The following is a 27644-nucleotide window of genomic DNA, read 5'->3' on the forward strand; positions in this document are numbered from 1 at the left end:
GACGCCCAGGACGAAGAAGGACACGCCCACCCGCCCGCCCCTCCGGAGCGGCCCCCGCTGGGCTGAGGGGCGTGGCCCGAGGGGCGAGGCGGTCCCAGGCTGGGGTCCCGGCCCAGGAGCGGCACCGGAAGGGAGGGGCGGGCACCCGGGAGCGCAGGGCGGTGGCGGAAGATATTGGGGAGGGGTCTGTGGGGGTGGCCTGAGCAAAAGGTGCACGCAAGGGAGAGCAGGCTTCTGGGCAGACGAGTAAGAAGAAAATGGCGCCCTCCTTGGGCGGGTGGGGTCCGAGCTCCGCCTGGGCTGAGAGGGTCAGTGGGTGCGAGGGGGAGGAAGCGAGCGACGTCCTGGAGCCGGAGGGGGTGAATCCCAGTGAGGTGCGTTTATTCAACAAACTCCTCCCCGTGCACCTGCCACCCGCCCAGCGGCGCGCGCGGGGCAGACACGGGGCGGGCCCTCATGGAGCTTATAGGCGAGGGGCGAGACAGGCGACAAACTAACCAGATCTTTACTCGGACGAAGAACGCGGTGAAGGGGCCCAGGTACTCAGAAGAGCAGAGGGCACCTACTTTAGTTAGGGGGCGCAGAGAAGCCTTCCGTAAGGAGGTGGCGTTGAGGTGTGACCTGAATTTGAGTCAGGGGACAGGCAGTGCGGGAGGTCAGAAAGGGAGTCCCAGGCAAAGCATCCGCAAGGGTATTCCCAACCTCAAGCTCTCTGTTGGGTGGCGGCCGAAACCTTACACTTGAAAACCAGGCTATGTTTTATTCTCCATAACTTTTTTTTTACATTTTTTTTAAATTTTATTTTATTATGTTATGTTAGTCACCATACAATACATCATTAGTTTTTGGTGTAGTGATCCACGATTCATTGTTTTCGTATGACACCCAGTGCTCCGTAACTTGTCCAAATGCAAAATGTTCAAAGTATGTTGATATACCCACGAGAAGGTCCACTTTTAAAAATATTTTATTTTGAAATAAGTGCAGATATCACAAAAAGTTGCAAAGAGTGTGCAGAGAGGTTATGTGTACCTTCTACCCACTTTCCCCCAATAGTTACCCCTTACTTAACTACTAAGTTATCAAAGCCTGGACAGGGACAGCAGCACGAGGTGTGTGTGTAGTTCTGTGCTGCTTTATCACATGCGTAGATGGATATAACCACAACTGCAGTCAAGCTACAGAGCTATTCCATCACCACAAAGATCTCCCTTGTGGGGAGTACATTTTTCTTCTTTTTAATAGGCTCAGTGTTTGGTGTTTAATACCCAACACTGTGGTGTTTGGTTAATATGAAAGGGTAGACTTTCTGATTTTAGCTCCAGAGCCTTGTGGCTGTCAGGATGGAAACTGGAGCACACACAGTTCTAACAGGTGTTAAGACAGGGGTTGATCATTTTTGCTTTGGGATGCAGACTCGAGTATGTGATAAAGGCCTGACGTAGAGCTGTAAAGTTGACTTCCAGTCATGTATGGGCAAAGAACTGTTTGTAGTTTCCTGCCTGTGGAGTACAGCTTGTGCAGTCGTTTGGTTTCCAAGCCTCCTGGAGAAGATAAGGAGGGGAGTACAGTAACTTAATGATCCTTCCTCTCTAAATCATCCTTGAGAAAATCCACAGCTTCATTTTTTCCATTCTGCAACGAATAAGCCCCAGAGGCATATACTTCCTGTTTATGCTGTGGTTCCCAGGAAAAAGGAGCAAATGCACCAGCAGCTAACTAAATCCTTCAGTAGAGGAGGGCTTGATTACAGATTGCATATCATGGAAAACTATTTGGCTTTCATTTTGCTGGAAAAGAAAATGTTTCAAAATGATTTTGATGTTTGTACTCCTACTTGCTACCTTTGCTCAAGTCTCAAAGCAATCCCAGCAGCATCACTCCTGGAGACTTAGAAAAGAGGCTTCTCTCCCTTTGGGACAAAGACTTTGGTAAACACTTGTTGGCTCTGGTTTCAAATTGCATCAGTTGGGGAGCTAATTCCAGGCCCAAGGACTGACTGAAAACTAAGAACAAGTTTTGACTTGATTTTTAAATTACCTTCAGGATGTATGTTTCCACGTTTTGATTTTAAAATGCTGAATTTTCCCTGCCCATGAAACTAGTGCATTCTGGCTTTCTCATGCATATTCATGTTAGAGTTTGAAGTCCACGGCCAAGAAAGAATTCTCCAGACATCTTTGGTGCAAAAGGGTGGTGTTATTAAAGCATGGGGACAGGACCCATGGGCAGAAAGAGCTACACTGGGGTTGTGATGCGTGACTGATTATATACTTTCAAGTTGGAAGGGGGTTAGGAATAGCGTTAAGTCTCTCTAGCGTACATAAGTCTCTAGGGAATTTTGGAAGCAAGGTTTCTAGGACCTTGAGGGGGCTAGCTATTGTTATGAAAGGTCATTTATTACTGTCTAGTAAAACCTTAGTCATGAGACCCTTCAGATATGTATCGGTGGGCCATATGCTTGGAGGATGATTGCTAACATGTATCGTGGGAGAGTAAAGATAAAGGAAATTTCCAAAGGAATTTTTATATGTTAAAGTAGACTTACAGGATCCTGGAGGTCGGGATGTTAAGCGAAGGTTGTCTTTTGCCCTTAGCAGAGTATTAACATCAAAGCAGTTAAGTTTCTAGAGGAAGGTCACTCTGCCAGTCCAAAGGACTTGTCAATGAGCTGTAAGTTGTAAGGAAATTTAATTTTTTTTCTTTTGCCTTTGTTCCCCACATCAAGAACTATTATAATTTTGGTGAATTTTTTGTTCTAGCTGTTATTAAGGGATATTTGCATATAAGTTAGAATCAGAATATAGATTCCATATTTCTTTTATGTTTTATTTTGCTGTTATTTCCCTAGCATATTCAGGGAACTAAATTAAGTATTGACTGATGGTGATAGTGATGATATTAAGACATGGATTTGGTTTAAAGACATACATGCACCACGAAGCCCTATAATTGAGAAAGTCAGAGGAAATTTAATCTGTCTTTTTCCTGTGTCCACATAAGACATGCTTTAATAAAAACAACAGGAGGATCCTTATTTTTTTTTTTTTCCTTTAAATTGTGAATCCAGGCTGTTCTCAATGCCTTTAGTGAAATCAGCTAGTCAGATACTTTTCAGGGAATAGCAAATACCAGCAAGCACATCTGTTTGTGGTGTTTTCCCCAGGATGGAACTAACAAGTTTGATCTGTTTCTTTATGTGGACTAATTCACATTTATTGTATTACAGCAGCATTTTTATCTTATTAGCTCTTGTCTTTAAGAAATTACTCCTGGAATTGTATCATACCAAGAGTTTCACCAGAGGATTTTATATATTTGGGCTGTGGCAGCAGACCAATTAAACACAGAGTTGGTAAGAGCACTGAGAGTCCAGGTTCTCAGGTCTTATGAGAATAAAAAGCGTGACTGAAACATTGATGGTATTTAATAGAGCGTCTATAGGAAGAATTTTATTAATCTACTTTATTTATTAAGAAGTTCACTTAGCAAATATTTGCTGAGCACCTATTATGTACCAGGTATTGCTCTAGGTACTTGGGATACATCAATGAACAAAAAAAGACAAAAATTCCCTCCCTTGTGGAGCTTACATTCTAGTATTCCTTTTTACATATATTAGCTTGCTAGGGCTTACACAGCAAGGTACCACAGGCTGGATGGCTTAAATAACAGAAGTTTATTTTTCTTACAGTTCTGGAGGTGAGAAGTCCAAGATCAAGAGTCAGCAGAGGTGGTTTCTTCTAAGGAGCCTGAGGGAAGAATCTGTTCCAGGCCTCTCTCCTTGACTTGTAGGTGCCATTTTCTTCCTATGTTTTTACATTGTCTTCTCTCTGTATGCATCTGTGTCCACATTTCTTCTTCTTCTTTTTTTTTTTTTTTTAAAGATTTTATTTATTTATTTGACAGAGAGAGAGAGAAAGACAGCGAGAGAGGGAACACAAGCAGGGGCAGTGGGAGAGGGAGAAGCAGACTCCCCGCAGAGCAGGGAGCCCGATGCGGGGCTCAGTCCCAGGACCCTGGGATCATGACCTGAGCCGAAGGCAGATGCTTAATGACTGAGCCACCCAGGCGCCCCCACATTTCCTCTTCTTACAAGGATACCAGTTATATTGGATTAGGGCCCACTGTAATGACATCACGTTACCTTAATTACCCCCTTAAAGGCCCTGTCTCAAAAAAAAAAAAAAAAAAAAGACCCTGTCTCCAAATACAGTCACATTCTGAGGTCCTGGGGGTTAGGACTTCAACATATGAATTTTAGGGGAACACATTTTAGCCCATAATATCACATATGACTATGGTGATCCAAATCTTTGTCTTGCCTGTTTTCTCATATCCATATCTCTGAGATACTCAAAACCATTTATGTTTCCCTGCAAAGTGTGTATAGGGGACCTATAATTATGAGTAATTATTTTTCTAGACATGATTTATTTTTAATAACTACTAAAAGGAAAGTTTCTGGTTCAGAAGGATTACTCTACTTCAAATGTTGCTCCATCCAGCCCCTATTCTACTGTTTTAGCAAAGTTATAAAAAAGAATAAAGAAGAATGATGTTGGAGAAGGGGTTCGACAGGTTATTATTTGCAGGGTACTAGGGTCCATGGTAAAAAAAACCATTTTTCCCAACACTGTACATGAGGGGAAAGAGAGGCCTATATAATGACATTATTTTTAATAATTCAAGTAATATCATTACCATCATTTACCATCACCACTAGTTACTGTTTATTTTTATCCCATGAGGAAATTGAAGAAATTGAGATGTTTTAATCACTTGCCCAAGGTCTCACACATTATAACTGGTGTCTGTTCCAAGTGTGTATGACTCCAGAGTTTAAGCCCTTAACCATTCAGAATAATAAAAAGAAACAAAAAAACTCAAATGTTTTATATACAAACACTTCTGAGAAAGTGATATATCTAAGTATCTAAGTATACCTAAATGAGTATTCAAGTTTGCCTTCAGTCTTGATATATACTTAACCTTTATCTTGAAATGATATTTTATTGTTCAGTTTTTATATCATTGTGATATGCTGTGTCAAAATGTGTCTGTCTGCCTGTCTTTGATACTGAATTTATAAAGGACACAATCTACAACCAGGTTAGTATTTTATAGTTTCATTGTACATCTTGAATTACATTGAAAATTTAAAATAACTATTTAAAAGTTTGGCTTTTTTCTTATAATTTGTAAGAATAATTTCGTTTTTCTATTGTATAAGATGAACAGAGCAGGTAAATTGCCTAGAGATATCAGGAAAGGCTTCTGTGGAAAGCTGAGTTTAGTAGGATAAATACAAGTTAGAAAAGGATACTTTAGGAACACAGAAAAGCCCTTATGCATACATAGGCATATGACAGAGCTTGATATTTTGGGGAAAATGCAAGTAGTAAGATATGCAGGAAATTGGAGCGTTAAGAGATGGCAGTGGACTAAAAGGTACATGCCAAACTTAGAAGGTAAATATGAAGCCCCTGAAAGATCTTAACAAAGGGATGGAATGAATTCTTCCTATCAAAAGGTTATGTAATAGACAATCTGAATAGACCTATGTCTATTAAAGAAATTGAATTGATAATTAATGACCTAAAACAGAAGGCACCAGGCCTAGATGGGTTCACTAGTGAATTCTACCAAACATTTAAGAAAGAAATCACACCAATTCCGTACAATCTCTTCCAGAAGATAGAAGCAGAGGGAATAGTTCCTAACTTATTCTATGAGGCCAACATTACCAACACCAAAATCAGACAAAGACGTTATCAGACAACTAAGAACAATATCTCTCATGAGCATAAAGTTTTAAAGTGTAAAAGCTTTCAACAAAATATTAGCAAAATCAAACCCAAAAAGGTATAAAAAGAATTATATACAGGGGTGCATGGGTGGCTTAGTTGCTTGAGCATCCAACTCCTGATTTCGGCTCAGGTCATGATCTCAGGGTTGTGGGATTGAGCTCTGCATTGGGCTCTGTGCTGAGCATGGAGCCTGCTTAAGATTCTCTCTCTCCCTCTCCGTCTGCCCACCACCCCCCACTAGTGCTCTCTCTCTCAAAAAAAAATTATATACAAGTATACGTAAAATGGTTCAACATTTGGAAGTCAGTTAATGTAATCTCTTACATCAACAGATTTAAGAAGAAAAATCACATGATTGTATCAATAGACGCAGAAAAAGGATTTGACAAAACCCACTACTCATTCATCATAAAAACTCTCAGTAAACTAGGAATTAAGGAGAACTTCCTCTACTTGGTAAAGAACATGTACAAAAACCTACAATGAACAGCATGCTTAATGGTGAAAAACATGAAGCTTTCCTACTAAGATCAGGAACAAGGCAAGGATGACTCTGATCATCCCTCCTTTTCAACATCATACTGGAAGTCCTAGCTAATGGAATAAGACAAGAAAGGAAGTAAAAGGTGTGCAGATTGGGAAGGGAGAAAATAAAACTCTTCGTTTGCAGAATATTGTCTATGTAGAAAATCTGTACTTGTACTCTTATGTTATTACGTACGGAAGCAAAAGAAAAAGGAAAGTTAAATAAAGAAATAGAAGACCCAGAGCAAATAGTTTCACATTAAATATGGTATTGTCTTACGTAGCTTATCAACTAATATATGCACATAAGGTTATTGAACTCTATCAATTCCAGTGTATCATTTGTGAATAGTTGAGCAGAAAATATCTTTCACTACCCTTGAAGTCTTTTTTTTTCTTGGACCTTGAGACATAATGGCCTTGGAGCTACTGGTTGCAGTTATTACATCCTTGGGAATCTTTTTTTTTTTTTTTTAATTTTATTTATTTATTTGACAGAGAGAGACACAGCGAGAGAGGGAACACAAGCAGGGGGAGTGGGAGAGGGAGAAGCAGGCTTCCCACGGAGCAGGGAGCCCGATGCGGGGCTCGATCCCAGGATCCTGGGATCATGACCTGAGCCGAAGGCAGACGCTTAACGACTGAGCCACCCAGGCGCCCCCATCCTTGGGAATCTTATAGGTGGCATTTGCTGATACACCGTATCTTTACTTTCAAAAACCCATTTTAAGAAGTCAGCATTGGCCATTAAGTAATGTAAGCATAGTAATGTAGGATTGATTATTGTATGTGTGTTACCTATCTTTTTATGGTACTGAGTTCACATAGGTCATGACAAGTATTTATTCTTGTTATCTTTTCCCATATTGATTATTCTCCCTTTATAGGAGAGGCCAAGGAGTGACATATTAGCTAATAAAACATAATAGCTACCATGTCTTAAATACCTGCTATATGCCAGGAATCATATTAATTGCTTTACCCAATTATCTCCTTTAATCCTTATAAAAAAAACCCTGCCTGGTAGCTCTCAACCCCGTTATAGAGGAAACTGAGCTTCAAAGTAACTTGGTCAAAGTCACATTAGGGAAGCAGAAGGAGTAGTGGTTAAGAGTACAGGCTTTGTGGCCCTATTGCCTGTATTAGATATCTTGTTCTGCCATTTCCTAGCTCTGTGATCTTGAGCAAGTTATTTGCTCCTTTAAACTTCAGTTTTCTTGGGGCGCCTGGATGGCTTAATTGGTTAAGTGTCTGCCTTCGGCTCAGGTCATGATCCCACGGTCCTGAGATAAAGCCCCACGTGGGCTTCTTGCTCAGTGGGGAGTCTGCTTCTCCCTCTCCCTCTGCTGCTCCCCCTGCTTGTGCACTCTTACTTGCTGTCTCTGTCAAATCAATAAATTAAAAATAAAATAAAATAAACTTCAGTTTTCTTATCTGCAAAATGGAAAAGTAAGTGAAATAATCCATGTAGTGTACTCAGCTCAGTGCCTGGTGTACAGTAAGAACTTCAAAAATGTGAGCAGTGGGCACCTGGGTGGCTCAGATGGTTAAGCATCTGCCTTCGGCTCAGGTCATGATCCCAGGGTCCTGGGATGGAGCCCCGCATCGGGCTCCCTGCTCCGCGGGAAGCCTGCTTCTCCCTCTCCCACTCCCCCTGCTTGTGTTCCCTCTCTCGCTGTCTCTCTGTCAAATAAATAAATAAAATCTTAAAAAAAAAAAAATGTCAGCAGTTACTCAAGGTAATTGAAAGTTATACAGACATTATATACTAACTTTATTAGAAGAAACAAGTGATGCCACAGGTTTAAACTTAGGGCTCTCTGACCCTAAAACTCCCTCATTTCTCTCTATTTAACACCATCTCTGTAAATGTTTAGTCATTGATGGAGATAGAACTCATTCTCTATAAGTTGCTTAGATTCTGTGAAAAAAAAATTTGCCAGTTTATCAGTCAGGATAGAGTAGATTATGTTGCATTAATGAACAACTTTCCTATGTTTTTTTTAAATATCCCCACATTTTATTTATTTACTCATTCATTCATTCATTGATTCATTCATTTTTACATACATTCTGTGCCTAACCTGGGGCTCAAACTCACGACGCTGAGATCAAGAGTCTCACGCTCTACCAACTGAGTCTCACGCTCTACCAACAGCTTTCATAATTTAATGATTTATCACAAACATGCTTGTTTCTTACTCCCATGTCATGGCCTACATGGGATGACAGGGGCTCTTTCATCATAGCCCCCCAAGGATCTCAGCAGATGGAGGCACCATCTCGACACATGGTTTCACCATCACCAAGGCAGGAAAAAAGGGATATGGTGACTTGTGTCCTGTGTCTTGATGACTTCTGCTTGGAAGTGACACATCCACTGCTGCTTACATTTCACTGGCCAAAGCCGGGAACATGGCCGGGTCCAACTTTAAACGAGAAGGGGAAAGTGCAGTTTCGGGGGTACAGGAAAGAGAATTAGATGCCAGTGAGCAGCATTAATGACTACCATACCAATAATTTGAACTTTTCAAGCTTCCTGACTTGATATTTATCTTTTCCATTTCTAAATCTGCCCCCATCCCTTCTTCTGTATATGGATTCTTCAGGTAAAAGCTTAAGTACAGTTTCAGAGAAACACCTCTCTGTTTCAGAGAGGCATATCAGAGTTATCTGGAGACTTTTTCAAAATCATATGCCCAGGCCCCACCCAAGAACTAGTGAATTGAAATATCAAAGGGTCAGGCTCTGGATGGGTGTATTTTGATAAAGCTTCCCAGATGGTTCTGGCTTAACCTCTGTTGTAACTGTGCAGTTATAAACTCGTATTTGTTTTCAGGAGTTGCTCTTAAAACAGATGGGAAGTGAAAACAGCTCTGAAACAGAACCGAAAGGATGGGAAAGAGGAAGGCATCAGGACAAAAATTATGAGTCAGCCTAGCAGGGTTCTCAGCTCAGGCTTAAATTGTGTTTCCGCAGAAGTCAGTATATTCTGGGCATGCCTAGATGACTCCAGGGTTTTGTACATAAGGGAATACCAATCCTCATGAAAAAGACCCACCTCACTGTAAATCAAGGGAGACTTTTACCCCTGCCCCAACTTTTTACTGAAAAAATTTCAATCATATGGAATGTTGAAAGAATTGACCCACTACTTCATTCAGTAAGCGCTAGCATTTTACTCTGTTTGTTTTATTTGCTAATTTTTTCCGACATCCACTGGTAATTGTTGCCTGAATCAATTATTTTATTGAGGGGCAGAGGTTGCCAAACAGTGATTTTCTGATTTTATTATTCCTACTACGTTTATTATCATTATCTAGCACTCTTCAGTAAAGAATAGCTTTTCTTCATCAACTGAGAGGAATTAAGTTTTTCCTAAAAAGGCATAGTAAATGTGTAATTCTTTAAAATAAAGAAGATTTTGGGGCGCCTGGGTGGCTCAGTCGTTAAGCGCCTGCCTTCGGCTCAGGTCATGATCCCAGGGTTCTGGGATCAAGCCCTGCATTGGGCTCCCTGCTCGCAGGAAGCCTGCTTCTCCCTCTCCCACTCCCCCTGCTTGTGTTCCCTCTCTCGCTGTGTCTCTCTCTGTCAAATAAATAAAATCTTTAAAAAATAAATAAATAAATAAAATAAAATAAAGAAGATTTTTCAGGAGCCCATATTTCAGTTAAGGGCAGTCGGCTAGCTTAGTCGCAGACAGATGGCTTCAGTATAGCAGAGGCTCATGCATACAGCTCTAGAGCCCAGCTGTCAGACTCAGAATGATAAAACATGGTAGCTACAGAGAAGAATGGTGTTGAAATTACAGTGGCTGTATCACTGACAACAGAATGGTCAAAGGACGGGACCCATGGTGCAGATGTTGGCAGTTCCATTAGCGCTGGTACCTGTTGGTGGGTCCCCATAGCTGAAGTGCCATCAGAGGGCATGGCAGCCTGGCCCCAGTTTGGTTCATTAGCAACACCAGGGAAAATCATTAGCAGAGGAGTGAAATGGTGCCAGCCAATGGGTAACCAACTGGATTTTTCTGTGGAGCATCCATGAAGCGGCCGTTGGGACACTGAGAGCCATTCAGCAGAAAGACTAGAGCTCTTCAGGTGCCAGAGACCTATAGTTTGGGGAGACTTACTGCGATCCGACCTTCCCCTTGGGCTGGTGCGATCTGAGGAAAAGTGCTGTATCTTACCAAGAACAGGAAACGTCAAAGAAAGGGTGTTTTTCAGGCAAAGCAAACTCAAAGGAGAAAGTGACATCTAGAGTTTGAAAGTGATGTATAGAGGTGATGGCAGGTGGCTCAGGTTGAAAGAGAAATTCAAAGATACTACTTGGCTCTTTGAGAGAACCTGGAAAACCACAGTGGTTGAAGGCCCAGTTTCCTCATCACAAATACGGTATATCTCTCCATCTCTTCACGTCTTCTTCTGTGTAGTGCCTGGTGATTTTTTTTATGGTAAACACGGAGATTCAAGTAAAAATAAAATCCACATTTTATTCCTGATAGAATTTACATCCCCTGAAAAGTTAAAATGGTCTAAATATAAGGTTTCCTTTAATCGGTGCTGAATCTAGGAGTTGGGGTTACTAAAAATTAGTCAAACCATATAGAATTTAGGAAATAGTGATTGCCACTTCTCTTTCACTTTTAGCTTTTTTTAAAATATAAGAACAAAGTGACTTTTTTGCTGCCCCACATTTCCTCTAAACATTGGTTTCTTGGTGGAGAAATGGAAACTGTTTTTCTACTGGAAGGAAAGAAGTTGAGAATGATTTCTGGGTTGAGTTCTGTTTTTATTATTTATTAATAAATAATAAATTAATAATTTAATAGTTTATTAACCAAATGTCCATAGACCGAAAAGAAAATAAAAAGACAGGATGTGCACTAAATCATGGCAAGCAGTCTGTGTTATAGTCTGCATGTCATAAGACAAAGGGGTAATTTTATACAAATTTCCTCAAAATGATAAAATTAAATTATTCTTAGAATTCAACAAAGTGGTTCTAATTCAGTGTAGTGGAACTTTCCTTTTTTCAATGTAAAAGCTACCATATTTTTATAGAGTGGCAGTGCAATAATTAATAAAAGTGTTTGGTTGTGTCAGTGATTTTTTTTCCCCCTTGTGCGAGGCTGATCGGTTTTATGTTCCATATGCGCTCACTGAATCATTCTTAGCTCTATGTCAGGTAATTTGTTCAGGAGTTGAAATCATCACAAGGCTTTTCTGAGAATCCTAGACCTTCCAAAGTGGCAGAAAGTTCATTATTGCCTCAGTAGTACCAGTCGGAGCATTGGGTATGCACAATTTTCGACTGCAAGCAAATCGAGCAGCACAGTAGTTGTATTTAGTGGAGTTCGTGTTCAAAAGAAACCTCTCAGAATCCTTCCTGTAATCCTTCATTTAGAAGCAGATAAACTGCAGCACTAACTGGAGAGCAAGGGGTGAGGTGCAGAAACAAGAGGAAAAGATATTTTGTTCTAAGTCTTGAAGCAGCCTGAGGCAGTTTGTAAATTGGGGTGTTTTGTCCTTAGCATCCTTTCACTGTTCTTACCTGTTTTTCCTCTACTACTTAGTGTGCGGTGCAACTTACCCTAATTATCACATTGCTCCAATCCATCCAAGCATGTTTTTTTCCCATCAAAGCTCTCTTTGCACCAAAATTACCTACACTCCTCTCCTGGAGAGTCTCTGATATTAGAAAAACAGAAACAGAAAATTTGCCCTAACAAGTACATGGATTATTTAATAGCCAGCCTCTTAACATTTTCAGATGTAATTGTTATTTTTATGAAGAATACCCTTTCACACCTAATGAGTTTAAATTTAGGAATTTCTTTTATTATAATGATATAAAAAGGAATACAGGCAGTTTCCAAAAAGGGCTTTTTTTTTTTTTTTTTTGGTAGGGATGAAAGCAATTTGTCTATCTCTTAGGAGACCAGTTCTGCAAGTGTTAGCCACTTAAGCTGTTCCAGCTTTTCCATGTTCCTATGCAGATGAGCCTGTAAGTTTTTAAGCTCTCAGTTATTTCAACAATATCTCCCTTGATGGTGGTAGTAGGGACGTTGGTTTTATCATATGCATTGTTTGAGGTCTTTCCTGTACCTTGGTTACAAGTTTACTAGGTGTCTTTGTTACTAGGTTTCTGTTTGTTTTTTTTTTTAAGATTATTTATTTGAAAGAGAGAGAGCAGCGGGGGTGGGGGGAGGGAGAATCCCAAGCAGGCTCCACACTCAGCACGGAGCCCTATGTGGGGCTTGATCCCACTAGCCTGAGATGATGACCTGAGCTGAAATCAAGAGTCGAACGCTTAACCGACTGAGCCACCCAGGCATCTCTGTTTCTTTTTTTAAAGTAATCTCTACACCCAACATGGGGCTCGAACCTACAATCCCAAGATCAAGATAGATTTCTGTCTTGAGAGACTCAGCCCAGAAGGAAAAACACGTAATAAGCACTATAATAAAGTTTCTTAGAGGAATTGACGTTCGGCTTTATTAATTTGTTCAGTAAATACTAACTAGGTGCCTACTATGTGTCAAGTACAGCCTAAGTGCTGGGGATGCTGGGATTAACAGGATAGACATGGTCCCTCCATTGGAGCTTACTGTCTAGTGGTTACAGTAGATTGCAGGTCACACGGCTGCAGGGAAATGGTAATTACGTAGAGATCAGACAAAAGGCAGAGCCTTCCTTTCATATTCCGTGACGGTTAGGTGACGTTCCGTACTATGAGATGGCAAAAGAGCTAATCAGCTTATCCTGGATGGTCATATTGGACTGTGTGCTCACTTCAGAGGAAGTTCTGGGGAACCGGATAACTACTACCATAGACCAATTTAAAGGGGAAGAGGACTGATTGAACCATGATGGATGCCTTTAATGGCATGGATGATTTCAAGCAAGCAGATGACATGCTCAAATTGCAAAAATATTGCCCTAGTGGAATGACACTCACGCCTTTATGGGATAGTCTTGAAAAAAATCTCTTACAGTTTATAGTCATAGGGCTCAGGTATCTGAAAACCTAATTCAAAGATTGGTTCTGTGGTTTGGTAAATTATATTAGAGCCTGAATTTAAATACTTTGGCAAGTATTTTATATGAATGATAGGTTAAGCTAGATTAGGGAAGAGAGGGGTCTTGACAAATTGAATAGAGATAAGTGACAGAAACGAAGGCTTAGAGAACCCCAAACTCCTAGGTTTATCTGAAACAGAGTTCTCAATTGTGGCACATCCATAGTTGAGTGTTAACATCCACAAGAATGATAGGAATTTGCTCATTTATGTCATGAAAATATGGGGAATATTTGCAGGAGTGGATTTGAGGGATCTTGACCAGGAAAATGGAAATGGAATTTTTAGATTAAGCCAAATTAATTGATAAGATAGCATTTGCAGCCAGCTGTTGTTCTAACAATGTACTGAGCTGGCTAATCCCAAATAGCATTGAAAAGCCAGAAAGAATTTGGTCTAAAAGAAGGGATAAAAAATTTTAGGGTACAGAGTGCAGGGTTACATCTGTCATGCAGTCTGCCCATGGGCCCCTCTTAGGTCCCCTGGTATATTCCAGAAGACTGTCAGTTTAGTTTTGCTACAAGGAATGGATTAGTGAAGGAAGTATGAGAATCTTTAAAAAGCACTAAACCGGCTGTCCTTTCTAGGCTGAGAATACTGACGGATAGGGCCACATTTGGAATGAGAGACCTAATCTCAGTGGGGATGGCAGAGCTCTCTGATAGAAATGAACAAGTAGTAGGCATGGTCATCACATAACAGGGTGAATATGGTGATTAAATCTCAGGGAGGTTTTACCATAGTTAATTTATGAAAATTTATTTTTGATTGTAGGAGTGATATGTAACTATTTCTTACTGCTAAAAATTTTTAAAAAATAAATAAAAAGAATTTTAAAATACGCATTTAAAAAACATAAAAAATGGGATGCCTGGGTGGCTCAGTTGGTTAAGGGTCCTGCGGTTGAGTCCCGCATCGGGCTCCTTGCTCAGCGGGGAGCTTGCTTCTCCTTCTGCCTGCCACTCCCCCTGCTTGTGCTCTCTCTCTCTCTCTCTGTGTCTCTCTCTGACAAATAAATAAAATCTGAAAAAAAATAGATAAAAAGTAAATACTCCCTAGACTTCTTTCCTCTAATCCTTCTTGCTTTTATGAAATGCCCAGCAGAAATTCTCCATTGCAGAAGAGCTTCTTGACACTCGGATGTTCAGGATGGCTCACTCTGTAAATGTCAGTTCTCTTTGGTCTCCAGCCAGCCTGATGCTTGCTGAATGGAGTGGCCGTGGTGTTAGTGGTAGAGGCTATGCATGGGCTTCAGCAGCACGGACTTCTCGTCTTCAAGGCTGCCCTGGTCCGTGCCGTTGCTGAGGGCTCAGTTCACTAGCAGCAGCTGCCAGTTCTGGGTTCTGGACTCAGCGTTACACCTGTAGGCACCTCACCAGCTCTCTGTTGTCAGATAGATATGTTACAGTGGAGCTCTTCCATTGTGGGGAATGGGGAATAGGAATTTTAGAGCTTATATAATGATTTTCCTTACGCTAGCCGAGGATTTATCTCTCACCCTGCCATCCTCTCTGCTTCCTTTCTCTATCCTCTCAACATAATTTTTGGTTGCATGAATGTTCAGTATTTACACTATACCTATGCCAATATTATGCATAGTCAAATATCATAATGTATTATGAGCATATTTCTTTTCTTATGCTTTTTCTGAGGTTAAAAATTGCTTATTTAAAACTTTTTTCTTATTTTTCTTTATACCAGTTACTGATTTAAATTGCTTTTCAGTATAATTTTATGTGTCCCAGGATAAATGCTAATGGAGACCCACACACCGCACGTCTAAATATTTAAAAGTTATAAATCAAACTACTAAATAAACTCTCTTTTCTTCTCTTGACTTGACATATATACCTTCACAACAAAACTGAAAATTATCTCGAGCTGTGGTTTTTATATGACTGAAAGCCTGTGAATTATTAGACAACTGAATTTTAATTTTTATTGCATATGTCTGAGTTAGTGATGTTTGGATGAATAGTAAAGGCTTGCCAAGCTAATAAATGATTATGTTCTTTGCTATGAATTTTGTTTTTCTTAATTTCAGCAAAATATTACCCTGAAATTTCACATAAAATTTGATTTATTGACAATAATGTCGCATTAGACCTTCCTTGAGTCATTGTACACTTTATGTATTTTTCTTTTAAAACATTCAAGATAGGGGCGCCTGGGTGGCTCAGTCATTAAATGGCTGCCTTCAGCTCAGGTCATGATCCCGGGGTCCTGGGATCGAGCCCCGCATCGGGCTCCCTGCTCCGCGGGAAGCCTGCTTCTCCCTCTCCCACTCTCCCTGCTTGTGTTCCTGCTCTTGCTGTCTCTCTCTCTCTGTCAAATAAATAAATAAAATCTTTAAAAAAAAAAAAGCAAGATAATCTATTAAAACTAAAAGGTAAGATACTGATGATAACCAACAAATACAAACATTTAAAATATTTAAAGCTGGAATTTTTAACTATATTTTGAAAATTTAATTAAGTCATATCAAACGTTTTGTAAAAGTGAAACTAATTACAATTCTAGAATTAGTATCCATCTGTCAGTGTAAAATATGAATAGCTTGCTTCACACATATTACTTCTAGACATACACACAGATTTGAGAATAATATGAATTATTTAATACTGCAAAATGTTTCTCAGCTGCCATGTGTAACAGTGTTGAAGAGTATGCTAATTAGTGACTATCACTGAATTCTCCACGTGGAATCCGAAATGAGGTAAAAAAAAATGGATTTTCAATACTCTGAGACTTTAAAATGCAAGTATCTATTTCATTCATGCTCTCAGAGAGGAAGGATTTGTCACACTAGTTAATTTGTATTTTCTTTTACCAAAGTGCTTCTACTGTGCACATTCTTTCTGTAGCAAAATCTGTCCCTGACAGCAGAAGCACAAACCCACACACTTACAGAGCATTCAGGGACAGTCACCTTTTACTTTGAGGAGAAAGGAGGACAAGAGCAGGAGAAGTGGAGAAGCATCTTCCTGGAGCCTAAATGAAGTTAGCGTCAGAGAATAAAACATCTAATGTTCTAGATCACACTGTGCCAGCACCGAGTGCTGGGTCTTGGGCGATAATGGTACCCATGGGTTTCTTTCATCAATGTGTTCTCCCTCTCTCTTCAATCTGTAGGGCTTCTACCGTGTGGGGCCCCGATGCCCAGTTCTAAGGCTGGTATTGGGTGTTAGCATTCGGTATGCCCAGACTTAGGTCATGCTCCTGTTTTCCAGTAGGGTTCTTGTTCCCACAGTTGCTCTGTCATTCCCCATTCACCAGTCAATGCCATGCGGGAAGGGAATGGGAACTGTATCTCCATTTCTCATTTTTGTATTTTAAAAATCCTTTTATTTTGAAATGATTTTAGATTTACCAAAAAAATGTTGCAAAGATAGTATGGAGTTGCTGTATGTTCTCCCCCAAGCTTCTCCTCATGGTAACATCTCTTATGATCAAGCTGCACGTGCCAAAACTAAGAAATTAACATGAGGATGCTACTGTTAACTAAACCACAGACTTTATTTGGATTTCACCAGTTTTTCCATGGATGTCCTTTTTCTGTTGCAGGATATCAGATTGCATTCAGTCATCATGTTCCCTTAGCCTCCAATCTGTGACGGTGGTTTGGTCTTTCCTTGTCTCTCATGACCTTGACCGTTTCAAAGTGTTTTGTAGGCTGTCCTTCCATTGGGTTTGCCTGACGTTTGGGTTTGCAGTGATTACATTGGGAATATGGATTTTGGGGAAGAATGCCACAGGGATGAGCTGCCTCATATCAGGGCTGCACGGTATCAACATGACTTAGGACTGGTGATGTTAACCTTGAGCACTTGGCTAGGGTGGTATCTCAGGTTTCTCTACTTACTGTTTCTCTTTCCGTACACTATTCTTTAGAAGAGAGTCACTAAATCCAGCCCACACTCGAGGGGTGGGGAATGTATTTTAAAATTGCATTCTATCAATCCTTATTTAATATCTCTTTTTATCCCCCACTTCTAAAAGCCCACTCAGTTCCTGAGCCCTTGGAAGATTCTGTGATCTACAGCAATTCAGTTCTTGGCTTTCCCCACTGTATCTCAAGTACTTTTCTGCATTCCAGCTAGCAAAATTTTGTTTCTATTATCTCCCCTTTTCTTTGTATTTATAGTTTTATGGGCTTTAGAAGATCCCTTTTTTTGGTAGTTTCAGTGGGATTTCAGAGGAAGTGAAATTGAATTATTATGTTCAATCTGCCATCTTTATCTGGAAGCCTTGGGGGAAACATTTTTTAATCATCAAAATTGACATTTAATCTGTTTGGATTTGCCATTTCTGTTTGTTATAATTCTACCATTAATGTAATCCATGGAATCACTGAATGCTTTTTTTGGTATCATTGTTGTATTTCATAAGACATTGTGATCAGTCAAAAAACTCAGTTCACAGCCAGAGAAGTAAGGCTTCTAATGTCGGTTGGTGTGATTGGCCCTCATTATCAAAGGTAAATTAGGGTTACTGCTATAAAGCCAGGCTTATGCTGGGTATGGAATGCTTCTTTTTACATGCCCAGTTATTAAGTCTAACAGAAAACAAGGCAGACTTGGACACCTCAGGAATCTAAGTTTGTGTTAGTCAACCAGGCAAAGAATTGCTATGCTAGCCAAACACAGCCAAAACTTGAATGGGTAGAGAAGGGGAGTTAAGATTTCCACACTGGCTTCTTGACCAGTTGCATAAATGAGGACTGGAGCCCTCTGAATATTTGATGCCTTTCTTTTCCTCTCCCTTGTCTCTCATCTTTATGTTTCTAGAGTAGTGTTAGGTTTACAGTACAAGGGAAAGGAAGGTACAGAGAGTTCCCCCATATTCCCTGCCCCAACACAGGCATAGCCTCTTTCATTCACCAGAATGGTACATTTTTGTTTTAATAAATAAATTAATTACCAAGGATGAATCTGTATTGACATATCATAATCACCCAAAGTCTATAGTTTACCTCAGGTGCTGTAGTTTGTATGGGTTTGGATAAATGTGTGGTGCTGTACTTTGTATGGGTTTGGATAAATGTATGAGGACATATGTCTACATAATATCACACAGAGTATTTCCACTGCCCTAAAAATCCTCTGCGCTCTGCCTGTTTGTCCCTTCTCCAATCCCCTGACAACCACTGATCTTTTTACTGTCTCCGTTGCTTTGCCTTTTCCAGAATGTCCTAGAGTTGGAATCATACAGTATGTAGTTTTTCCGCCTCTTTTGTGTTCCTACAATTTTATATCAAGTGTTTTGATATTGGTTTTGTTTATCATTTAGTGACTAGGTTGCATTTTTTTCCTATGCATTTTTATAGTTTTTGTTACTTTTTCTATTGGTAATGGGACTATTTGGCTCAAAAGCCCAAACAATACAGAATATATATTGAGAATACTCCCTCTTGTCTCTGTCTGCCTTGTTCTCCTTTACCTTACCCACTGTAAGTAACCACTTTTATTAGTTTTTTGTGTGTCTTTTGGTGTTTATGCAAGTACAAACACCTTCTTCTTCTTCTTCTTCTTCTTCTTCCTCTTCCTCTTCCTCTTCCTCTTCCTCGTCCTCTTTCTTCTCCTCCTCCTCCTTCTCCTCCTTCTTCTTTTTCCACAAAAGATAACTGTTCTGTGCTCTCTTCACTGAATAATTTGTATTAGTTCATAGGGGGTTTTCCTTGTTCTTCTTTACAGCTCTGTCGATGTCCGAATATTTATTTAACCAGTTCCCTTACAGAAAATGACTTTTGTTTGTTTCTCAATATACTGTTGGTTTTGCAAATAGAACAAACTCTTACAAATCTCATTTTGTAGGTGTGTAGATATATTTTTATATAAATTCCCCAAAGTGAGAAAGTTGCAGAATATTGACTTAGCATTACAGTGTACCTGGAGTGGGATCAGTTCTCGTCTGTTTTAAGAGTCAGGGACAATGAGGAAAATAGCAACCGTCTTTAGTATTTACAACAGAGAAAACATAATGCAGGGAAGCTACTGCCAGATGATAGAACTGAGCACGTAACTGAGAAAGTGAAGCAACCCAGAGATTAGTAACAGTGGAAAAGCCACTGCATGTAACCTGGAGAGACAAAAGTAAGAAAGCTGTGTCGCTGAGTCCCAGAGCTGGGGCTCATCTGTTGCATCCTTGGACCTCTAAGGACCTGTCTAGTGAGCACTGGGGCCCCTACGGAGTTACAGTCACTGCCAGAGAAGTTCCTGAGATAGAAGGGGGAAGGAGAGAACTATCCTGGCTTCGTCCTTCCTACCCCCATCCTCCAGTCTTTGAGAAACCAGCTGATAGTGAGCCTGGGCACCACAGTTTGGAGAAGCTGGTGCCCCCCTCATAGGTTGCAGAGCCGTGGAAGGGCAAACATGAATTCGAGGACCAATGGGCTCAACATCTATATAGCCCACCCCTTTTACCGCCTAGCATTTAAGCTCACTCTTCTACTCACATTTAATACTTTCCTACTTCTGCCCATCATACAAAGACACTCCTCCACAAACAAGAAGAGAGACTCCAAGTCCCATTAGTCATTGTATCCTTTTCAAGTTCAGGACCTACTGGTGATCCTCATTCCTCTCCAGCAGGTCTAGAGGTGACTTGTGGCCTGGTGACCTATGAACAAAATTGTAAATTAAGTTCCACCCACACTCCGTACATAACTATAATGGGGAAAGAAAAAGTGTAAATCATTGGTTAATGTGTACATAACGAACATACACGTTAGTGATACAGTCTTTATCTCTGTAAAAAAGTCATAGTCCATATTGATCACTTCCCTGTTCTAACACTTACTTCATATTTCCTTTGTTTTTAGCCAACATTGCAGGTGGTTAGGGTTCTTTACTTAGCAGGGGGACTGGATCAGTCAGGATATGTTCAGAACAATTGAAAAACACCTTGGAATTTTAACAGAGAGAATTTAATATAGGGAATTGGTTAAGCAGTTTTGGAGAACTGAAAAGGCAAAGAAGAGGATACCAAGCTAACCCATGGAGAGGAACTCCAGGAACTCCAGGAACTCTACTCTAGGCCTGGGGAGACAAGAGGAAGCTCAAAGGAGGGGCCCTCAGACCTTGGAGTGGGAGCCACGGCCTAGCTATTGCTGATGTCTTTGATTAGGCATGATGAGCCTGGTTCTTCTAGAAGTGCCCCCCAAAAGTTGAACGTTATCATTGCTAATCACTTGTCAGGGAAGGAGTGCTTCTGTTTTCCCGCCTTCTGCCTTGCAGAATTCAAAGGAAGTCAACTGGCAACGCAGACATAGAGTTCCCATAGTCCCAGCCCTGGCATCACAAAGCAGAGCATGAAAGTAGATTTGGACTGAGAGGCAATGGTTTAATGACAGGGACAACTCATCGTATTGCCTACTCCATGTCCATACACAACTTTCTCCATATATTTCAACTTCCTGTGCAGCAATACCAAATTCCAGCCATTTCTTTAACAAGATACAACTACCCTTTGTAGAAATAGGCACTCTCAGCTTTTCCCCAAAAAAGGAAAGGTTCCAAATGTCATGACATTCATGTCTGGATGATGTCAATTACTCAAGTTCAGTTGGAGTCCCTCTTGAATATTCTGTAATCTAAAGATGAAATTGTAAGTTAACCACTGCCATTAATTCTTACAATTACAATAGGAAGAGAGGGAAAAAAAATTACTTATTATATGCGAAAATACATAAACACACACACATATGTGCACATACATTAAGCAAAGAAGAAAATAAGGTCTAGATATTAGTCCTTTTTTCTGTCTGGTTATAAGCCTGTGGTTGATGTTTCTAACTTCCTTCTTCCCCTACTCATTTCGTCTTCCCTTTGCTCTGAGCCAGCATCTACCCCAGGTGATGTGATCCAGCGCTTCACTCCCAAAGGCTCTGAATCTTCAGTGGTCCTGTCTTTTCTTGGTTACTGTCATTTTCCACTAACTTTTACAGTGGGCATGTTGAGAAGAAAATGAATACAGGTGACACAGAGGAGAGAGAATTGACGTGCTTGGTGATGGCCACGTGTGGAATGAGAGAATAGTGTGAGAGAATTGACGTGCTTGGTGATGGCCACATGTGGAATGAGAGAATAGTGTAATATCTGTACTACCCATGTGACAGTTCTGGTCTGAGTTTGAGTGGAGTGCGGACAGATCTGGGCTTACTATAGTAGTACCAGCTGTCCTAGTTTGCCCCGGACGGAGGGATTTCCTGGAACCTGAGACTTCCTGTGCTAAAACTGGAGAAGTCCCTGGCAACCCGGGACAAGTTGGTCACCCTGGCCTGGTAGGAACTGGTGGGGCAGATTAGTGACAGCAACTTCTCGGCAGGAGCACTGAGTCCAGTCATCTTCTGGGATAACAGGTCCTTAGGGAGTGAGCAGTCAAGAAGCCTTAAACTTGCAGTAAGAGAGCCTTTAGTGGTGCAGGGAAATAGTGATTCTTAGTCCTCCATGGTGGCTGCCATTCAGATCAATCCCTAACCCATGGACCCTATGGGTCCAGTGTGGGCTCTAGGGAGAGAGGAGGTTGGAAGTAAAATCTGTGAAATCTAGCAGAGGGTAACCCAGGGGAGACAGCTTCCTTCTCATCACAGACCACCCCACCGCTCTGGAAACTTGAGGGCTTTAATGCAGCGGTGACTTCGGTTGAGGGTGGGCTGGGGGGTATTGTAAGGGATGGGGAGTAGGAACTTGATAACATATATTGGCATGTTCTATACTAGTGCTTATAGAAGAACTGACATGCTTGGCCAGACAGAATAATATTCATGCAGGTGGGACATACATCAGTGAAATTTAAGTTATTACTACAAACATGACGTCAGCAGGCTGGGGAGTGCGGAGGCCAGAGGAAACTTGGCAACACTGGCTTTTCTGGAAGCAGTATCAGGAGGAAAGGATGGGCTGATTATGATTACTTTCCTTATAATATTGCGCCACCTAGTGTTAACTTTAATGTACTTCTTTTGTCCTAGTTCCATGACTAAAAGCAGGTGAATTAAGAATCTGAGAAGTTTCCAAAGTCATCACTCATTTGTAATTTTTCTCATTCAACAGATACTGATTGAATACGTTCTATATGTAAATCACTTTCCTAGGTATTGAAATTAAAGCTGTGAAAAAACCCTGAATTTATGGAAGCTTACATTCTTGTGGGGATAAAGATAATGCATAAGTAAAATGTATCCTATACTATATAGTTATAAATATGAAGGAGAAAAAAATCAAGGAAGGAAGAATTAAATTTAAGGTTTTGTGGGGAAGGGTCTATAATTTTAAATCAGGTGGTCAGCAAAACCTCTGAGTAAAAAAGTCATAGTGAGGGAGAATTTCAGGCAGAGGAAATTGTGCAAAAGCCCTGAGGTGGAAACACGCTTGGTGAGTTCAAGGAACAGTGAGGACGAACAGGCTGAACTAGGGGGAGAGCATTAGGAGATAAGAGCCTTTGGAATCACAGTAAGAACTATCACATTTATTTGGAGGTTGGAAATCCTAACAGAGTTTTGAGCAGGGACATGGTGTTGTGTATCATTTATTTATTTATTTTTTTCTTAGAGAGAGAGAGAGAGAGAGCCCGAGTAGGGAGGAGGAGCAGAGGGAGAGGGAGAAGCAGACTCCCCGCTGAGCAGAGAGCCTGACATGGGGCTTGATCTTGACCTGAGCCGAAAGCAGACGCTTAACCAGCTGAGCCACCCAGGCGCCCCTTGTGTACCATTTAATAGGATCACTCTGACTGCTGTGTTGAGAACAGACTGGAAGACAATTGGGTCAGAAGCAGGGAGAGCAGTAAGATACTAATAATCCAGGTGAGAGATTACAACGTGAGCCAGATGGATGACAATGAAGGAGGAGTAAGGTGACAAGAAATTGTTTTTTTGTTTGTTTTAAAGATTTTATTTATTTATTTGACAGAGAGAGTCACAGGGAGAGAGGGAACACAAGCAGGGGGAGTGGCAGAGGGAGAAGCAGGCTCCCCGCCGAGCAGGGAGCCCGACGGGGGCTCGACGGGGGGCTCGATCCCAGGACCCTGGGATCATGACCTGAGCCAAAGGCAGACGCTTAACGACTGAGCCACCCAGGCGCCCCGGTGATAAGAAATTGTTAACGCCTACTTTGCTCTGCCCTACCTCAAGGCTTTGGGACTAAATTATTTGGGAGAGTAAGGAAAAGGAAGGAAGCGGCCACTTGTAGGTTTTTAATTCACCTGGATTTGGTTTCTGTGTATGGTGAGAGAGAATGCAATTTCATTTTTTTAATAGGAATATTCTGTTTTCCCAGCACCATTTACTGAAAAGATTACCTTTTTTTTTTTATAACCATGCATTCCCATTACTGTCGTATATAAGTGTTCATTTATGTGTGAGTCATTGCATATCTTGGTTATGTTCCACTGATTTGTCAATTTCTGTGACAGTGTTAGTGTTTTATTTTTTTTACTTCATAATCAGTCAATATTTGTTTTTTGTTTTTTGTTTTTTAATTTTATTTATTTATTTGAGAGAGAGAATGAGATATGGAGAGAGAGCATGAGATGGGGGAGGGTCAGAGGGAGAAGCAGACTCCCCGCTGAGCAGGGAGCCCGATGTGGAACTTGATCCTGGGACTCCAGGATCATGACCTGAACCAAAGGCAGTCGCTTAACCAACTGAGCCACCCAGGCGCCCATCATCAGTCAATATTTGATATTGCAAGAACTGTCACCTCATTTTTTAAAGAGTGTTCTGGATATTCTTGGTTCTTAAAATTTCCATAAAGTTTTAAATCAGCTTGTCTAGGGGCATGTGGGTGGCTCAGTTGGTTAGGCGTTGGACTCTTGATTTCCACTCAGTCATGATCTCAAGATCGTGGGATCAGCCCTTTGTTAGGTTCTGCACTGAGCATGGAGCCTGCTTGGGATTCTCTCTCTCCCTCTCTCTCTGCCCCTACCCCCTGCCCCACTCATGCATGTGTGCACTCTCTCTCTCTAAAAAAAAATTTTTTTAATTTATCAAATTCAAACAAAAACAAAAACAAAACCCCAAACCAAAAGCAAAAAACTAAACCTATTGGGAAGCTTAATTAGGATTGAATTGAATTGATAAATTGTTTTTGAGTGAATTGGCATGTTTAGCCCTATTAAATCTTCCAGTTCACCATTTATTTTAGTCTTTAGTGACTTTCAATAGATGTAGAGGTCTTGCATATCTTTTGATAGGTCTATTTCTAGATACTTGATTTTTTATGCTATTGTAAAAAGAGATCTTTAAACAATATATTTGCTAACAGTTTATGACTAGTATTTGGAAATGCAGTTGATTTGGGTATATTGATTCCTCATCTAGCAATTTTGCTAAATGCTCTTATTAATTCTAATGGCTTATCACTTTGGGGGGTTCTACGTACATAATATTTCATCTGTAGATAATTATGCCTTTTATTTATTTTTCCTGGTCTTCATGTATTGGCTGGAATCGCTAGCACAATATAGAACAAAAGTAGTGATACCAGCAAACCTTTAATTGCTCTTTTCAGAGGAAAAGATTCTAATATTCAACATTGAGCAAATGGTAAGTTTACTTTGGTTTTCTGTAGATATTCTTGACTGGATTAAGAAAATTCCAATCTATTTTTTGGGGAAAGTTTTAAATAAAATCATGAATGGATGTTGAATTTTATCAAAAAATTTTTTAAAAAAATTTACATCTAGAAATACTATGAGTTTTTTTTCCCTGCTTTAATTTTATAATGTGGTAGATCTCACTGTTTGATTTCCTAATGTTAAACTGACCTTACATCCCTAGGATAAATCCACCTTGATCATGATTGATTATCTTTTTAATAGATTTCTCAATTTGGGTTCCTAACATTTTCTTTAATATGTTTTATATTTCTGTCCATGAATGAGATTGGCCTATAATTTTCATTGTCTTTGTCAGTTAGAGGATACCTGAGAGCACAGTCAGGTTTTGGTATCAGAGTTTGCCAGCCTCCGAAAGCGAGTTGATGAATCTCTCTTTTCCTATCATCCTAGAGTTTGTGCAATTTTGGCATTATTTCATCTTTGAATTTGCTGGAGAACACATCAGAGCTTGGAATTATTTTTAAAATTAATAATTTGTCTTAATTTTGCTGAGATATAGTTCACAGAGAGTTTACCCATTTCTCAAGCATTCACTTCAGTGGTTTTTTGGTATCGTCACAAATATGCGCAACCATCACCACAGTCAACTCTAGAACATTTTCGTCACCACGAAGAGAGATCATGTACCCTTCAGCTGTTACCTTTCCCCCTCTGTAAACCTCCAGCCCTAAGCTACCACTGACCTACTTCCTGTCTTATGAGTTGCCTGTTCTGGACATCTCATGTAAGTGGAACCAGACGATAGGTAGTCTTTCATAACTGGCTTCTTTCACTTGCCATAATGTTTTCAAGTTCATCCATGTGATAGCGTGTACCAGTCCTTCCTTCCTCTTTATGGCTGAATAATATTCTGCGTGTGTGTGTGTGTGGAAACCAAATTCTGTCTATTTACCCACGGATAGACATTTGGATTATTTTCACTTCTTGGCTATTCTGAATAGTGCTGCTATGAACATTCATGTTCAGGTTTTTGTTTGAACACCTGTTTTCAGTTCTTTTGGATCTATACCTAGGAGTAGAATTTCTGAGTCATATGGTAATACTATAGTTAACTTTTTGAGGAATTGCTAAAATGTTTTCCACCACAGCAGCACTATTTTACATTCTCATGGCAATGTACAAGGGTTCTAACTTCCCCACCCTCTGACAATTGTTATTTTCCATCTTTTAAAATTATAGCCTTCCTGGGGTGCCTGGGTGGCTCAGTCGGTTAAGCGTCTGCCTTCAGCTCAGGTCATGATCTCAGGGTCCTGGGACTGAGCCCTGCATCGCATCGGTCTCCCTGCTCAGTGGGGAGCCTGCTTTTCCCTTTCCCTCTGCCACTCCCCCTGCTTGTGCTCTCTTGCTCTCTCTCTGTCAAATAAATAAATAAAATCTTAAAAAAAAAATTATAGCCATCCTAGTGGGTGTGAAGTTGTATCTCAATGTTTTGATTTTCATTTCTCCAATGACTAATGATGTTAAGCATCTTTTCATATGCTTGGTGGCCATTTGTATATATAGTTTTAGAAAAATGTCCCTTCCGTTTTTAAGGTGGGTTGTTCATCCTTTTTTTGTTGAGTTGGAAGAACTCTTTATATAGGTAAGTCTAGATCTCTTTATATAGGTAAGTCTAGATACTAGACTTATCAGATAAATGATCTGCAATTTTTTCCCCCATTCTGTGGTTGTCTTTTCACTTTCTTAATCATGTTGTTTGATGCATAAAAGTTTTGGGGGTGCCTGGGTGGCTCAGTCCATTGAGCATCTGCCTTCAGCTCAGCTCATGATCCCAGGGTCCTGGGATCGAGTGGCGAGTCGAGCTACCTGCTCAGTGGGGAGTCTGCTTCTCCCTCTCCCTTTGCCCCTCCCCCCCACTTGTGCTCTCTCTCTCACTCTCTATCAAATAAATAAAAATAAAAGTTTTGTACTTTCAGTTTATTTTTTCTTCTGCTGTTGTTGTTGGTGTCATATCTAAGAAACCATTGCCAAATCCAAGGTCATGGTTTGTCCCTATGTTTTTTTCTAGGAATTTTGTAGTTTTAGCTCTCATATTTAGATTTTTGATCCATTTTGAGTTAATTTTTTTAATAGTATGAGGTAAGGGTCTATTTTTTATTTTACATATTTTTAAATGTTAATTCCAGGATAATTAACCTACAGTGTTATATTAGTTTCAGGTGTACAATACAGTGATTCAACAATTCTATGCACTACCCAGTGCTCATCATGGTAAGTGTACTCTTCATCCCATTCACCTGTTTCACCCAGGGCCTAGTTATTTTTGAGGGAAGACTTGTTTCTCCCCTCTGAGTCAGTTTCTTTAAGATATTTTATTTTTCTATTTCTTCCTGTGTCATTTGCTGTTTTATATTTTTCTTTAAAAATTTCCATTTCTTCCATATATTCAAATTTATTGGAAATTTTTTTCCAAAGTATCCTTTTATTATATTTGAAATATCTGTGCTATTGGTAATAATGTCTCTCCTTTTATTTATGATATTGGTTTTCTGTGTTTTCCTTCTTTTTTTTTCTTGTTAAATTTTGTGAGTAGTTTGTCAATTTTATTACTCTCTTTACATAGAAACCACTACTTCACTTAAGAACTAGAACATTGACAATCTTTCCTCTTA

The 27644-nt window shown here is 40.2% G+C and overlaps 1 long non-coding RNA gene across 1 annotated transcript in view; it reads left to right on the forward strand.

Annotated features, from left to right (window-relative positions):
• Positions 1-204: 204 nt before the first annotated feature.
• LOC118545496 (uncharacterized) overlaps positions 205-27644 on the forward strand; it is an 87250-nt gene continuing 59810 nt past the window's right edge. Inside the window, exons 1-2 of the long non-coding RNA XR_013443827.1 lie at positions 205-374; positions 3695-3791. This is a non-coding gene — a long non-coding RNA (uncharacterized LOC118545496). The remainder of the gene's footprint in view (positions 375-3694; positions 3792-27644) is intronic.

The sequence above is a fragment of the Halichoerus grypus genome, chromosome 14 (genome assembly GCF_964656455.1).
Source record: "Halichoerus grypus chromosome 14, mHalGry1.hap1.1, whole genome shotgun sequence".
Classification (NCBI taxonomy): domain Eukaryota; kingdom Metazoa; phylum Chordata; class Mammalia; order Carnivora; family Phocidae; genus Halichoerus; species Halichoerus grypus.